This window comes from Elaeis guineensis, chromosome 11, assembly GCF_000442705.2.
Source record: "Elaeis guineensis isolate ETL-2024a chromosome 11, EG11, whole genome shotgun sequence".
NCBI lineage: Eukaryota > Viridiplantae > Streptophyta > Magnoliopsida > Arecales > Arecaceae > Elaeis > Elaeis guineensis.
In genome coordinates, this window is record NC_026003.2 from 109095073 (window position 1) to 109112878 (window position 17806).

Sequence of the window (17806 nt, forward strand, 5' to 3'; positions counted from 1 at the left end):
AGACCGAATCTGCATATGATTGACTTTTGAACGAAGTCTTCCATCTTACTTTCGGTGATTTATGCTAAAGGTTCAGCTTTTACTTAATTGATGAAATAATCGATGGCAACTACAATGAATTTTCTCTAATCAGATGCTGGAGGGAAAGGATTGAGTATGTCGATTCTCTATTATGCGAAGGGTCATAGTGCAACAATTGATGTCAGCTAACTGGTCGATTGATGTTGTATATTAGCATACTTCTAGCATGGTTCACAACTTCGGACAAATTCAGCTGTATCTTTCTTCATAGTGAGCTAATAATATCCTTGTCGTAAAACTTTATAAACCAAAGATTTGTCTCCCAAGTGATTTTCACAAATTCCTTCATGAACTTCTCGGAGTGCATAGTTGGCATCTGCTGGTCTCAAACATTTCAGTAAGAGAAGAGAGAATGACCTTTTATAGAGTTGTCCATTCATTAAAATATATTATGAGGCCATCCATCTTAGTCATTTGACTTCTGAAGGATCTGCAGGTAGAGTTTCATCAGTCAGATATTGGATGATCGGATCCATCCAGCTTAGCTCATTATTGACTTGTAGCACTTCTTTGATTTTGTCAATGCTCGACTGTTCGAGACATTCGATGAACATGCGATCCAGCGAGTTGAATGAAGTGGTCGCAAATCAAAAAAGTGCATCAGCTCGAGCAATCTCTATTCTTGAAATGTGAGAGATCTCAAAATATTTTAAAGTTGATGTCAGATCTTTTACTTTCTGAAGATACTTCATCATAACGGGGTCTTGAACTTCAAACTCATCCTTAATTTGTCCGATAATCAACTGTGAGTCGGTAAAGACCTTCAGGTTATGAATATCAAGCTCTTTAGTAATCTTCAAGCCGGCTAGAAGAGCTTCATATTTAACTTGATTATTTGAAGCTTTGAAGTTAAATCGAAGGGCATATTTGTTGGAAATAGTGTCCCAAAGCCAATCGTCAGCTTGTTGACGGTTGTGCTCCTCTTGTATTAGTACATGAATTATAAATAAATAAAAGTTATTTTGATATTTTTTCATCACAAATGTTTCATCTTCTAATGAACTCCTGTGTTGTGGTGAAGTCCTTAGGACTATTTAGACTCGACAAAGAGGATTTGTCGCTTAGTCCTTAAACCTGTTCGCGACCAAATGATACGTTGTTACCAAGGATGACAACGTTTATCGAGCATAGGTCGTTGTGTACCATATGGGTTGGTTGTCCTCATAATCAAGGAGTGTGGAGACACTGGTATGGCATACAGGTGAGATGTAATAGTACATCTGCACTGAACGTGACCGACTCCGGAGCTATTTCTGCTGTCAAGATTTGCTCCGATGGGATATGGGTATAACTGTCCCTCCGACCTGAGACTGCCATGGTGACTTGCAAGCAACTCACTGCACTTAGGCACTGGACTACCTGAATTTCTAATTCAGTGACGGAAGGCTGCTGGGTGTAGTCAAATACTTGACTTGTCGGTGCGTGTGTCAAGATGGGATTGACCACTCCAGTTTAGGAGCTGTATACAGTCGTATTTCAATTTAATAAAATCTTAACCAGGGTAGTCCTAGTGAGGAGTCACAGGACTAATTGAGTTGAGCACGATTCGGATGATCTCATCAGGGTTGACAGTTTAACCCTGAGTCGTCCTAAACACAGGGATCAAAAGGGATGAATTATACGATAACCATATTCACGTAAGTTCTGAATGTTGCGATTGCGACTATTCGACCTATCCGATCGTCGGGTACCATTGCTAGATGGTCACTTCGATTAGTACATAAATTGATTCCTGTGCTACCGATTTAGGTTCGAACCTGCGGGGTCACACACATTAGAGGTTCCTTTCTGATCTGATGGCTGATTATGAGTCTTATGTGTCTGAGACTCTATGATTGAGAATTAAGATTCTCTGATCATGAGTTCCACATATTTTAGGTACCGGGGTCAAAATTTTGAATTTCAAATTTTGAATTTGAAATTTGAACTCTTCGATCAAGGTTTCATATTGATGGACTTTGATACCCGATTGTCCATCGAATTTGGACTCAATAATTATGAGAGGTTTTATTAGTGATTTGATCACTAATTAACTCAATTTGATTGAGTAATTATTTTTGGATCAAGTCCAATTGAATTGGATTCAGTTGGGTTTGACCCGATTAGGTTAAGAGTTGACCTAATCGTCGAGATGGTTTGGTCCCTGATTTGATCAGGGGTTGGGCTTAGTCAATTTTTGATTTGATTAAGATTTTATTGAGCCTAACTAAGTCTAATTAAGTTAGATTTAATTTAGTCTAATTGTGCTTAACCTATTTTGATTAGGTTGGTTCAATTAAGATCAAACCACCATTCGAATTTGAATCCCTGCACCACCTTAAATCTCTGCGCCCATTTGAATTCACGAGAAGAAACTTCTCGTGAATTTTTTCTCACACAAAGCCCTTCTCACGCCCACTTTTGTGCACCATATGGATGGATAAAGCTGATTAGTTAACCATTCAAATTTAAAGCATGTTTGAATTTGAATGGATAACTTATCTCTTTTGCTTTCAAGCTTATCCATCTTGTGCGCCACATAATTCACACGAGAAAAAGTTTCTCGTGAAACTTTTCCACGCACAAAGAGTCCACGCCCTCCTCTTCTCACGCCACAAGTGGATAGAGATGAGTTGATTTTAGTTTGAATTCAAATTTGATTTGAATTCAAATGTATAACCACTTATCTTTATCCTCTCACGCGGATAAGACACGTTTTGAACTGTTTTAAAAGAGATAGGGAGCTGGGGCACGCGTAGAAAAATTCTGAGAAAGAAAGTGAGGCATGAGGGAGCCTTGTGCATGAGGTGAAGGTCCAAAACCTTCCGAGAGAAAAAGAAAGAAAATTGGGCACAGGGTTTTTGGTGTGTACCCTAGGGTTTCTACCTAGGGTTCGGAAGTGAGATTTGTGTGCCATGAGTATCGTGAGTCCACCAAATTTTAGAGAGAGATCCATCAGCCTCTCAACCAATCGTGCAGACGATCTGGAGTATCTGAAAAGTCAGCGTGCATCGATCGAAGGAGTTCGATCAACATCAGCCATCAAAAGGGTGAAATCATGAACTAGCATTCGTGAGGAGCTGATCAGACGGGGGCTTCGTGTGGATGATCCGCAGAGGTCAGACACTAGTGTGGCTACGACGTGACGATCAGAGTCCCCCAACGGTGATCAGATTGCGGTGATCGACTACCCGTAAAAGGTGATGTATTCTGAACACAGTATAGTAAAAAAATTACTGTTTCAAATTTAAATTTTAAATTTAAATGCATACTATTGTATCATATTTAGATCCTAGTGTAGGATTAATTAGTATTAATTAATGAGATTAATTAATAATTCTGCTGTAAAATAGTAATTTTGAAAAAGTTTTAGAATTATCATTTTGCCCCTGCACTGAATTTTCGCTTCAAATGGTATCAGAGCATAGTTCTAGAATGTGATATACATATGCATGCATAGATTAAGGTGTAATCTATAAGTTTAAATTTAAAATTTAAAATTTAAAATTTAAAATTTAAAATTTGTTAGAAGTTTCAAATTTGAAATTCAAAATTTGAAATTTGAAATTTGAAATTTGAATTTTAAAATTTGAATTTTGAAATTTAAAATTTGAAATTTGAAATTTGAAATTCAAAATTCAAAATTTAAAATTCAAAGATTGAAAATTCAAAATTTAAAATTTGGTTGAAATCTCAAATTTGAAATTTGAAATTTGAAATTCAAAATTTGAAATTTGAAATTTAAAATTTAAAATTCGAAGATTGAAAATTTGAAATTTAAAATTTGGTTGAAATCTCAAATTTAAAATTTAAAATTTAAAATTTAAAATTTAAAATTTAAATTTTGAAATTGGTATATTTAGATATACTTGATCCAAGTAGCAAGTAATCTAATTGGGTTGGTTGCCATAGCCGTCCGGTCATAGGAGAAAAGTAGGGTTTAAAGGCCCTCTCTTCCTATTCGATGGGGTCTCCTATGACGGTAGCGGTGCCGATGCAATTATATCCCATACCGATGAAGCAGCGAAAGGACTTAGTTATAAAATTTATCATGAATGTGTTAGATTAGATCTAAAAAAAATTCATGATTTATTTTGAGTTATTTTCTATTATGAAATGAGCAATAGGATTACTGTTTATGAATTATGCTGACCCGTTTGTGAAATGAGTCAACACATTTGGTGAACAGAAAATAAAATCTTTCAAAATTTGAAAATTATTTTCGAAATGCCAAACCCTAATCCATCAGCCCAAGTACTTAATTAAAAGAATTAAGTATTGTCTAGTAGATCTAGAATTGTGAATTAAGACCTAAGACAATTGCATAAACTTGTGGGTCAATGGGTTAGATGAATTAGGTCCATAATTAGGTTAGACCTAAGGTTAGCTTAAAAAATAGACTAAATGGAGTAATTGGTCAAATCTAATCAAAAGTTGAATTAGATTAGGTCAAGGATACTCTAGACTCAACTTCAATAGTTGTAGTTGAATGGGTCCATGTCTTTAACTAGACCAAGATGGACTTAATTCATGGCTATGCGGTGGAGCCCTATTTACTAAGTTGATCAAAATTAAAACTAATGAACCGGTTGGTGTCTAAGGTAAGTTTGGCAGTTTTGACCAGTGATTCTTAAGCGGGAGCTACTCGCATTGATTCGATCATTGACGAGTTAATGGCAAATCCCCACCACTGATCTCACTTACCTGGCCAATCTGGTAAGTTAGATTTTGATTATATCACTTGGTGATTAGAGCTCACCCATGTCATTAGGTAAATCAGTGTGACTGATTTAGGTGCTCCTAATGCCAGCTTTAATTAAATCTTTTTAATATGACTTGGTGAAGTCAGTGGAAGGATTGAAATTGGCTGGATGATTTTTTCTCTACTATCCTTTAATAAAATCTTCAAAAATTATTAGGTCTCTAAAATGATTAAGTTATAATGATAACTAAGTCAATGCCTCCCATTAAGTGAGTGATAATGAGTCCATTAGTTCAATGATCATTGGAGGTCCAAAGGCCTGGTGCTGATTGGCTAATGGAATTATCATTCATAATATGATAATTTGGTTGAGTCTTTCTGATGGTGGTTAGGTTGGTCGACCAAAGTCGGGCCTGATCATTTATTGATCTGATTCACCAAATTAAGTCATGTTAATGGTTGGATCTAACCAGATCTTTTCAGTGGAGGCCAAAGCCTACTGATTAGGTTCTGGGGCAAAATCAATTACTAGAAGTTGTTTAGAGAAACAACTGGTTAAGAACCTACCCATAGATACACATGGGTTGACCAACCAAAGTTGGGCTCGTGTGTAGTCTGTGTGGATTCTAGTACCCATTAAGGAATTAAAGTAATTCCTCGAATTGGAGGTTGAGGCTACCAGTTCGTAAAAATATTGGAAAAAATTTAGACTAAAGTCCAAGTCTTTAGTATTAATTTATGTACTAATAGAGGTTTGGTTTTCCTTTATATAGCTATGGCCACTATCCTGTCACTCCGGTCATTATTAGATAATGACAAGCTCATGGACCTAATTTCGATAGCTGGTATCGAAAATTGAAAATCGTCCTTGAGCATGAGCGGATCCTTTATGTAGTAACGGATCCAGCACCTGAGGAGCCAGCTCCGAACGCTAGTAAGGTGATCCGAGACACTTACCAGAAGTGGCTCAATAACCGCACCACCGTCCGATGTATTATGCTGGCAGCAATGAATGACGAGTTCAGCTGCAGGTTTGAGAACGCCCAGCCACAGGAGATGCTTCAAATGTTGAATGACTCCTTTGGCATGCCTGACAATGTTGAAAGGCACAAAACTAGTTGTGCCATTTTCAATGCTCAGATGAGGGATGGGCCTCAGTCACTGATCATGTACTGTACATGATCGAGATGATTGAGCGCCTAAGCAAATTGGTTTTCCTTTGCACGAGCAGCTCGGTAAGGATGCGATCCTTAATTCCTTGCCAAGTCCTTCCTCCCATTCTTACTCATTTTCGAATGATAAAGCCTGCAGTAAACTACCACGGGTTGTTGGGGTTGCTGCAGAACTTTGAGAAGGATCACCAGCTCCATAAGGAGTCGGTGAATGTAGTGGGAGGGTTTTCTTCTCGTCGTCGACCTTTGGGAAGGGGAAGAAGAACAAGAAGAAGAAGAACAAGAAGGTGCAGCCTCATGCTGGGACGGTTGCACAAGGTCAGACCAAGAAGCGCAAGCCCGACCAGAGCGAGGCGGAGTGCTTCTTTTGCAAGAAGCAGGGGCATTGGAAGAGGAACTTCCTCAATACATTGCCTCCCTGGACCCGAACAGGCCGAAGAAGAAGCAAGGTAATTGTATGATAACTCCTTGCAACTTTTTCATTTGTGATACTACTGCCTGGGTATTGGATACCGGAAGTCCTTATCATATTTGTAATTCGATGCAGGGTCTGCATGTCAGTAGGAGATTTGATGAAGGTGAGAGGTTCCTGAACGTTGGAGATGGAAGCAAAGTTCCAGTTCTAGCTTTAGGAATCATGAGTCTTGTAATCAATTCTCATAATATAATTCTGAGTGAATGTCACTATTGTCCAAACTTTTTATTAAATATTATTTCTGTAGGTCTTTTAGCCATGTACGGTTATGATTTTTTAATAAAAAAAATATTTGCAACATCATTTTGAATAGTATTATAATGTTTGTTGGACAATTAAATAATAGAATTTACTTACTATCACAGCCTGTTAATGTGGTTCAAAATTTTGGTAAACATCCTAGAATAGATAATGTGTCAGAAGTCTACCTTTGGCACTGTAGGCTAGGTCATATCAATAAGAACAGGATAAACAGGTTGGCTCAAGAAGGAATTCTTGAACTTGATGATTGTGAATCACTTCCAACCTGTGAGTCTTGTCTTCTTGGAAAGATGATCAAGTCACTTTTTACTGGAAAAGGTGAGCGAGCCAGTGAACTTTGGGTCTGGTACATTCTGATGTATGTGGACCTATGAGCTCAAGTGCAAAGGTGGATATTTCTACTTCATAACTTCACAGACGACCTATCGAGGTATGGGTATGTCTACTTAATGAAGCATAAGTCAGAGTCGTTTGAAATGTTCAAACTATTCCGAAATGAGGTAGAAAAAAAACTGAAAAGTGTATTAAAATTTTTGATCTGATCGAGGAGGTGAATACCTTTCCAATGAGTTTCTGACGTATCTAGGAGAGAATGGAATTTCTCTCAATGGACTCCTCCTGGAACACCACAGCATAATGGTGTGTCTGAAAGGAGGAATCGGACCTTATTGGACATGGTTCGATCCATGATAGAGTTTGCTGGTCTGTCGATCTCCTCTGGGGATATGCGCTCGAATCGGCTTGTTACCTTCTAAATAGAGTCCCGAGTAAGTCTGTAGCCAAAATGCCATATGAGATATGGATAGGACGTAAGCCAGTACTCTCGCACCTTAGGGTTTGGGGGTGTTCGGCTTATGTAAACGTTTAATTACAGACAAGCTTGGATCTAGGTCTGACAAGTGTAATTTTATAGGGTACCCAAAAGAGACCAAAGGATATTATTTCTACCTTGCTGATGAGCAAAAGGTGTTTGTCAGTCTTAAGGCAATCTTTTTAGAAAAGGAGTTCCTTAATGAAGGAACTGTTGCCTCTAAGGTCGAACTTGACGAAGTTGACAGGTGGAAAATCCGACACATGTTACTGAATCTGAACCAGATTTGATTAGATCAGATCCGGAGCCCATTGATTATGCACCCTTAAGGTGGTCTGGTAGAATACCACATCAACCGGACAGATACTATGATTTCTTGATCCGGGATGGTGATCCTGTCGAACTTGATAAAAATAATGAGGATCGATCACCTACATGGATGCAATGCAGAGACCTGACTCTGAGAAATGGCTAGAGGCCATGAAATTGAAATGGAGTCCATGAAGGTCAACGATGTGTGGACATTGGTTGACTCACCTGAAGGAGTGAAACCCATAGGGTGTAAGTGGGTCTTCAAGAGGAAGAGGGGCGCAGATGGAAAGGTGGAGACCTATAAAGCCCGTCTGATTGTCAAGAGATATCGTCAACGTTATGGTATAGACTATGACGAGATATTTTTTCTTGTGGCAATGCTCAAATCCATTCGGATTATGCTTGCGATAGCTGCCCATCTAGACTATGAAATCTGCAGATGGATGTGAAGACAGCTTTCCTAAACTGAGAGCTGGATGAAGAGGTGTATATGATACAACCTGAAGGATTCACATCACAGATGAGTCTAAGGTATGCAAGCTATAAAGGTCCATTTATGGACTAAGCAGGCATCTCAGAGTTGGAACATACGTTTTGATAGGACGATCAAAACGTATGGCTTCGTTAAGAATGGAGAAGAGCCCTGCATTTATAAGTGGGCTAATGGTCCAGTAGCAGTATTTCTTGTATTGTATGTGGATGACATTTTCTTAATCGAGAATGATGTCCCTGCATTACAGGGAATAAAGATTTGGCTGTCGTCACAGTTCTCCATGAAGGATCTGGGAGAAGCTTCCTACATCCTAGGGATGATGATCTATAGGGATAGATCCAAAAGGTTGCTTGGCTTATCCCAGTCCACGTACATTGATACTATACTGAAAAGGTTCAGCATGAAAAATTCTAAGAAAGGCTATCTACCGATAGGCCATGGAATTTCTCTCTCGAAAAGGGATTATCCGACAACACCTCAAGAGAGAGAGCGTATGGGTAGGATTCCATATGCTTCGGTAGTGGGATCTATCATGTACGCATGACATGTACATGATCAGATGTGGTATACTCACTAGGGGTAGTGAGTAGATACTCTGATCCAGGGGAGAATCACTGGAAGGTTGTTAAAACCATCCTGAAGTATTTAAGAAATACTAAGGACCAGTGGCTTGTATATAGTGAATCAGACTTGAGACTTATAGGGTTTACAGACTTTAGTTTCCAGTCTGATCGCGATGACAGTAAGAGTGTGTCAGGATTTATTTTTATCCTTAATGGTGGGGCTGTCTGCTGGAAGAGTTCAAGTAGCACACTGTGGCTGATTCAGTATGCGAGGTAGAGTATATTGCTGCATCAGATGCTGCAAAAGAAGCGGTGTGCTAAGAAAATTATCATCGAGCTCGGAGTAGTACCCTCCTTGTTGGTCCAGTTTTGCTCTACTGTGACAGCTCTGGAGCCATTGCTCAGGCAAAGGAACCGAAGGCACACCAGCAGACGAAGCATATTCTGCACCACTACCATCTCATCCGGGAGATCGTGGATGAGGTGACGTCGACCTTCAAAGATCGACGGAAGGAGAACCTGGCCGACCCATTCATAAAGCCATTGCGGTGAAGAGTTCAACGACTACAAGTCGAAGATGGGTATTAGATACTGCACCGATTGACTTTAGGCCAAGTGGGAGATTGTTGAGAATAGTGTCCAAAAGTCAATCGTCAGCTTGTTGACGGTTGTGCTCCTTTTGTATTAGTACATGAATTATAAATAAATAAAAGTTATTTTGATATTTTTTCATCACAAATGTTTCATCTTCTAATGAACTCCTGTGTTGTGGTGAAGTCCTTAGGACTATTTAACTCGACAAAGGAGGATTTGTCGCTTAGTCCTTAAACCTGTTCGTGACCAAATGATACGTTGTTACCAAGGACGATAACGTTTATCGAGCATAGGTCGTTGTGTGCCATATGGATTGGTTGTCCTCATAATAAGGAGTGTGGAGACACTGGTATGGCATACAGGTGAGATGTAATAGTACATCTGCACTGAACGTGACCGACTCGGAGCTATTTCTGTGTCAAGATTTGCTCCGATGGGATATGGGTATAACTATCCCTCGATCTGAGACCGCCACGGTGACTTGCAAGTAACTCACTGTACTTAGGCACTGGACTACCTGAATTTTTAATTCAGTGACAGAAGGCTGCTGGGTGTAGTCAAGTACTTGACTTGTCGGTGCGTGTGTCAAGATGGGATTGACACTTCAGTTTAGGAGCTGTGTACAGTCGTATTTCAATTTAGCAAAATTTGACCAGGGTAGTCCTAGTGAGGAGTCACAGGACTAATTGAGTTGAGCACGATTCGGATGATCTCATCAGGATTGACAGTTTAACCCTAAGTCATCCTAAACACAGGGATCAAAAGGAATGAATTATACGGTAACCATATTCACGTAGGTTCTGAATATTGCGATTGCGACTATTCGACTATCCGATCGTCGAGTACCATTGCTAGATGGTCACTTCGATTAGTACAGAATTGGTTCCTGTGCTACCGGCTTAGGTTCGAACCTGCGGGGTCACACACATTAGATGTTCTTTCTGATCTGATGGCTGATTATGAGTCTTATGTGTCTGAGACTCTATGATTGAGAATTAGGATTCTCTGATCATGAGTTTCACACATTTTGGGTACCGAGGTCAAAATTTTGAATTTCAAATTTTAAATTTGAAATTTGAACTCTTCGATCAAAGTTTCATATTGATGGATTTGATACCGATTGTCCATCGGATTTGGACTCAATAATTATGAGAGATTTTATTAGTGATTTGATCGCTAATTAACTCAATTTGATTGAGTAATTATTTTTGGATCAAGTCCAATTGAATTGGATTCAGTTGGGTTTGACCCGATTAGGTTAAGAGTTGACCTAATCGTCGAGATGGTTTGGTCCTGATTTGATCAGGGGTTGGGCTTAGCCAATTTTTGATTTGATTAGGATTTATTGAGCCTAATTAAGCCTAATTAAGTTAGATTTAATTTAATCTAATTGTGCTTAACCTATTTTGATTAGGTTGGTTCAATTAAGATCAAACCACCATTCGAATTTGAATCCCTGCACCACCTTAAATCTCTGCGCCCATTTGAATTCACGAGAAAAACTTCTCATAAATTTTTTTTCACGCAAAGCCCTTCTCACGCCCACTTTTGTGCACCATATGGATGGATAAAGCTGATTAGTTAACCATTCAAATTCAAAGCGTGTTTGAATTTGAATGGATAACTTATCTCTTTTGCTTTCAAGCTTATCCATCTTGTGCGCCACATAATTCACACGAGAAAAAGTTTTTCATGAAACTTTTTCACGTACAAAGAGTCCACGCCCTCTCTTCTCACGCCATAAGTGGATAGGGATGAGTTGGTTTTAGTTTGAATTCAAATTTGATTTGAATTCAAATGTGTAACCACTTTCTTTATCCTCTCACGCGGATAAGACACTTTTGAACTGTTTTAAAAGAGATAGGGAGCTGGGGCGTGCGTAGAAAAATTTGAGAAAGAAAGTGGGGTGTGAGGAAGCCTTGTGCGTGAGGTGAAGGTCCAAAACCTTCCGAGAGAAAAAAAAGAAAAGAAAGAAAATTGGATACAGGGTTTTTGGTGTGTACCCTAGGGTTTCTACCTAGGGTTCGGGAAGTGAGATTTGTGTGCCACGAGTGTCGTGAGTCCACCAAATTTAGAGAGAGATCCATCAGCCTCTCAACCAATTGTGCAGATGATCTGAAATATCTGAGAGTCGCACACATCGATCGAAGGAGTTCGATCAACATCAACCATCAAAAGGATAAAATCACGAACTAGCATTCGTGAGGAGCCGATCAGACGGGAGCTTCGTGTGGATGATCCACAGAGGTCAGACACTAGTGTGGCTATGATGTGATGATCAGAGTCCCCCGACGGTGATTAGATTGCGGTGATCGACTACCCCAAAAGGTGATTGTTCTGAACACAGTACATAAAAAGTTTACTGTTTCAAATTTAAATTTAAATTTAAATGTATGCTGTTGTATCATATTTAGATCCTAGTGTAGGTTAATTAGTATTAATTAATGAGATTAATTAATAATTTCGCTGTAAAATAATAATTTTAAAAAATTTTAAAATTACCATTTTGCCCCTGCACTGAATTTTCGCTTCAATATTTGGTTATAATCCCTTCGAAATTAGTGAGGATGAGACTAGCTCCACTGTCTTGTGTGTTGGATGCTCCATCAATATATACACCCACACCAATGCTAAGTCAGGCTCAGGAGTTTTAACTTACTTTAATTTTCGTTGGGTTCATCCTCAAAATTATTTCAGATGTAGTACACTCGATTATGAAATCAGCCAAAATTTGAGCCTTCATCAACGGTCATGGATGATATTGAATATCAAACTCGTTGAGTTTTATTGTCCACTTTATCATTCGACCTAAAGTATTAGATCGGTATAAACTTGCCTTCAACGGCTAATCTGTCAAGACAATAATGGGATGTGCTTGAAAGTATGGACGAAGTCGCTATGATGATATGATTAAGTGTAGATCATTTTCTTCGCTCTTGAATATTTTATTTCAGCATTATGAAGTACCTTGCTGGTATAGTAAATTGACCATCGAATTCGATTTTCATCCTCCTAGACAAGTACCGAACTAAGTGCTTCTGTAGAAGTCGTCAAATAGAGATACAAAATTTCTTCGACCTTTGATTTTGTAAGCAATGATGGAGATACCAGATATCTTTTTAGATCTTCAAAGATTGTTGGTACTCGTTTGACTATGAGAAGTCTTTTGCTTGTCTCAAAATTTTGAAGAAAGGCAAGCATCTTTCTGCTGACCTTGAGATGAATCAATTGAGTGTGGCAATCCTTCCATTAGGTTGTATTTTTTTCTTGGAGCTTGGATGCTTATATCAATGATAGCCTTTATTTTCTCAAGATTGCTTCAATTCTTGTTGTGACATAAGAAATCCAAAGAATTTTTCGAAAGTTACTCCAAATGCATACTTAGTTAGATTTAATTTCATCTGATGTCATCGAAGTGTGCTGAAGGCTTCTTTCAGATCTCGAACATGATCAGAAGTTTGATGGCTTTTCACCAGCATATCATCAATATAGATTTTATATTTCTCTCAATTTGTGCTTTAAATATTTTGTTGACTAGCCGTTGATAAGTAGCTCCGATATTTTTTAAACCGAATTGTATTACTTTGTAACAATATATGGTTTATCGGTTATGAAGGCAGTGTGCTCCTCATCTTTGGGTGCCATCCGAATCTGATTATAACCCACAAAGGCATCCATGAAGCTTAAGAGTCGGTGTCTCAAAGTCGCATCAACTAGTTGGTCGATCTTTGGTAAAAAAAAATTATCCTTCGGACAAGCTTCATTTATATTTGTATAGTTGATGCAAATTCTCTATTTTCTATTGATTTTTTTCACCATCACTATATTGGCAAGCCAATCGGGATAATTAGCTTCTCTAATGAAGCCAGCTGTGAGGAGCTAGTCAATCTCTTCGTCGATGATCTTCTGTCTTTCAGGAGTAAAAGATTTTTTTTGTCTCACCGACCTAACTTTAGGATTAATGTTCAGCCGATGGTTATTACTTTCGAAAAATTTTTAGTATATCGGTTGCCGATCAGGCAAAAATATTGACGTTTGCTCTTAGTAGATTCACCAGTTGTTGATACTCCGATCAGACAACTGCGATCCAATTTGGACTGTCTTCTCAGGATTTTCTTCTTTTAACGGGATGAAAATCAGTTACTCGACTGGTTCACTCCTTTTATTTTTTTTTGATCCAGTTTATCAACGGACAAAGAGTCTTTAGATTGATTATTCTTTGTAGAGATCAAGAAGCAACGTCGAGCAAGTTATTGATCTCTATGCATTTCTCTGACTCTGTTTCTTGTTGGAGATCGAACCAATAAATGATATGTTGAAACTACTGTTCTCAGGATATTAAGTCCAGGTCATCCAAGTATGGTGTTATAAGCCGATGGAACTCGGACGACTGTGAATGTCAGAAGAATAGTACTTTATTGTGGATCTGTTCCTGTAGTTAAAAGAAGAGTAATTTTTTCTTCCAGGATAACTGCATCTCCAGTAAAATCGACCAATGGCATCAAAACTCTTCTGAGTCGGCCAGTCGATAGTCGCATTCGAGAGAAAGTCGAGTAAAAAAGAATATTAGTTGAGCTTCCATTATCAACTAAAATTTTTTTACATCATAATTTGCTATCGTTGTTGAAGCGACGATAGCATCACCATGGAAGTTTGCATTCCCCTAACATCATCTTTCGAAAAAGATATTACATTATTCAGTCATCATTTCTTCGCTGACTCTTCTTCGAAAGTTGCCCCCAGTCCTTCAGTCATCCAGAGATCATATTGATTACTCCCATCGTTGGTCGATTGTTGATCATCTTCTCAGTTTATGGCTGAAGTTGTTGATCAGTGGGAGGTTAAGTCGGACGATCTCATCAAAATTTCTCGAGATAGCCACATCGAATCAGAGTCTCCATTTTATCCCTAAGTTAAATGCACTGATCGATATCATGACCGTGATCACGATGAAACCGACAGTACTTCTTCTTGTCATGGCTCCTCGGTAGTGCTTTCATCGACAGGGAATGTCATAAGTATTTTTCTCCTTCAATCTCCATCAAGATCTGCGCACGAAGAGCAGAAAGAGGAGTATAAGAGTCAAATCTGCCATAGTTGTTCGGCCTTGGACTCCGTCGTTGAGGTGAATTTTGCTTATTAGTAGTTGACCAACTTGACTCGATTAGAGCTCCACTTTTCTTTTGCTTCTTTTTTTGACCTTTTCCTTCGGTCTGATGCCAGTCAGAAGTGCCCTCATCCATGTGAATATATTTGTATGCGCACTCCAAGAGTTCAACGTAGGTCCGAAAGAGAGTCTTATCCAGAGAATAGATAAATCTGGATCCTCTCAGACCCCTTTTCATAGTCAATATGGCCATATCTTCATTGAGATCTCTGATCTCAAGTGTGGCCACGTTGAAGCGAGTCACAAAATCTCTCAACGTCTCTGTCTCGCCTTGTTTGATGGAGAAGAAACTATCTGATGTCTGTGACACCTTTCAGCTAGTGCTGAAATGGGCCACAAAAAAATATTCAAGCTGCTCGAAGGAGTTTATGCTCTCCGACTATAGCCCAAAATATCAAGCTCAAGTAGCTTTCCGAATAGTTGTCAGAAAGTTGATGCATAGGAGGGCGTCGGTTGCCTCCTGGATCGTCATGAGAGCCTTGTAGCTCTCCAAGTGATCAATTAGATCGGTGGAGCCGTCATATGGCTCCATCTGTGGCATCTTGAATGGAGATGGAATCGGCTCGTCCAAGATGCGCTGAGAGAGAGGTTAGGCAGTGTCGAAGTCATAATGCTGGAAGATTTTCGACCTTCCACTTAAAGTCGGACAAGTTGGTGATCGATCTCTTTGAATTTGTGCTCATAGTCATCGAGCCATCGTTGCTGAGATAATCCAGAGATAGAGTCCCCAAAGAATTTGAGGATGGAGAAGAAGAAAGTTCACACGGTCTTTCCCCTTTCTTGATACTATGTACATAGGAAGGAGAAGAAGATCGCCGTGAAGGATGGGCGGTGTGACGAGAATGCTGAGAATGTGGTTGATCGACTCGATGAGAGTGCCGAGATAGCCATCGTTCTATGGATAAAGAGGGTGAGCACCATGGAAGACACGGCTGTGCCTAGACGGCACTGAATGAGCCATTGGTTCCTCCACCGGCGATCGCTGCTGCTGTTGTGTTTATTGCTGTTGGAGGCTATGAACTACCTCTATTAATACCTTCATTTGCTGCATCAAGGCAGCAATTTGTGCATCCGCAGTGATTATGGGATGCAAAGAGCTGGGCTCTGCCAATAGGGAGGAAGAGGAATATCTTCCTGATGGAAAGATTACCTCACAGATCCTGTTAAATATTGAGCTCTGGTCTTAGCCATGATTGCTCGTATTTTTTTCTATCTGGTGGCCAATCTGTTGTGGCCAATCCCCTGTTACACCTGTCGTCGGTGAAGAGCACCTACAAAATGAAGTCCATACTGATCGAAATTGTGTCCGACGGGACCCTCCGATGCCTAAGTCAGTGGAGAGTGATGAACAGCAGATAAGTATTTAGAATGGTAGAGTATCAGCTCAGAACTGCCTTATCAAATGCTGTTCATTTATCTCCTTTTATAGATGAATGGTTGGTAACCATCTGTAACGGTTAGACACGTGAGTCCCGCTTGTTTCGGTATTATGTGATTGTGGGGTGGATGGTTATATCCATCACTGATCATGTTCTAGCCATTATGCGCTTCCTGCGCTGGCAGTTTCAGGTAAGCCGACTATATATCGGTAATCATATACGTCGATCGTATGTCGGTAGTCGTAGAAGTCTGAATGACCATTAGTCGGTAACTCTGATATGCCGATGGTCATTGATCTGAAATGAATCGAGTCGTCATAGTTGGAACCCATCAAATTTACGGATAGCCGAATGTTAATCAGCTAATCGATTGATAGTCCGCAAATCGTGCTTATCAGACCGATCGTAAGTCGGAATCAAGGAGTCGGCTGAATCACCTCAACAATATGAATGATTATATTTAATGTCGGTTGATACGGTATGAGACAATACGATACATCTTATATAGAATGATACGGAAAATTATGCTTATTACTACAGGATCACAGCTTGTTTCATCAAAATTAAAATAATAATAGACCAGCTTGCATCAAAATAATAACAATGGAATGGAACATGAGACAATCAAAGTGTTAAAAGATCTTGATCAAAAAGCTAACTTCCTAGAAACTCACTTTATATGGAGCTCATCCTCCGTCAAGGGTGCCTAAAGAGTGCAAATGAACTAGCTCAGCTCATACAAGCAGCATTATTCTCTTGATTTTGAATGGTACGGAGCAAGATAACTATGGCTAACTTTTTGCGACCAGCCTTCTCGACGCATCTGTAGATCTAATTATTGTGACCGATCCAATTATTAAGCACCACGTGCCTACCTTGTTACGCTAGCCAAACTGTCTGAGCGTGGATATGTACAAACGAGACAAACTTTTTTATGAAACAAAAAGCCTGGCATCATCGCTTTTCTTGATAAGCAGTTGCTCCCACAAAAGAAAAGTTCTCCGAAGCATGTAATAATTGCATCTAAAAAGCGTGTAGACAAAAGAAACAAACTTTTTTGGCTTGTGAGACAGAAACCCTGCATTATGGCTTCTCTTGAGGAGCAATTACCCCCGCAAAAGAGACGTTCTGAATAAGAAAAAACAACAGAAACATCTAATAATTGCACCTTAGAAACATATGAAATGCCCAACACGGTCGTGAGAACTTGAACTTTATTTCTGAAGCATGATGTCACCACAAATGCATTAGAAGTGAGGATCCCTCAAAAGCAAAGCTTGCCATGTTTCACGCATTAGACTATAGGAGGAATGGAGTTTTGTTGTGCAGCTAGCATAACTCGTGTCCGTCAATTTCTTTCATCCCGGGCTCAAAGTTTCATATAATTATCATGCCTTGAAAGTCCACAAGTCCCTAAGCATTTGTCTTATTTTAGTACTGATTTTGAGAAAAAAGATATTGCTCCATTATGGACCCATGGTAGCACCAAAAAAAGTTATAGGGAGCAATGAAAGATTGATCTCCCTAGAAACCTAGGTATGATACAACATTGCAAAATTTATTTATCATAATTATGTCTACATTTACCAACTCATAATTTTTCTCACAAGCATTATTAAAAGTTAGAATAATTATAGAATTGTAGGTACCTTTTAATTGGATGTATGGTATGATCACACTTCGTCTAGGACATTTTTACATTTAGATGTTATGACCAATCAGATCTCCCAATCACCGGGCAATGCATGGCTACTCAATCTAACCAAATTGGAATATATTGCATATGTCCATGTGTTTTTTTTTTGGCAAGTATATGT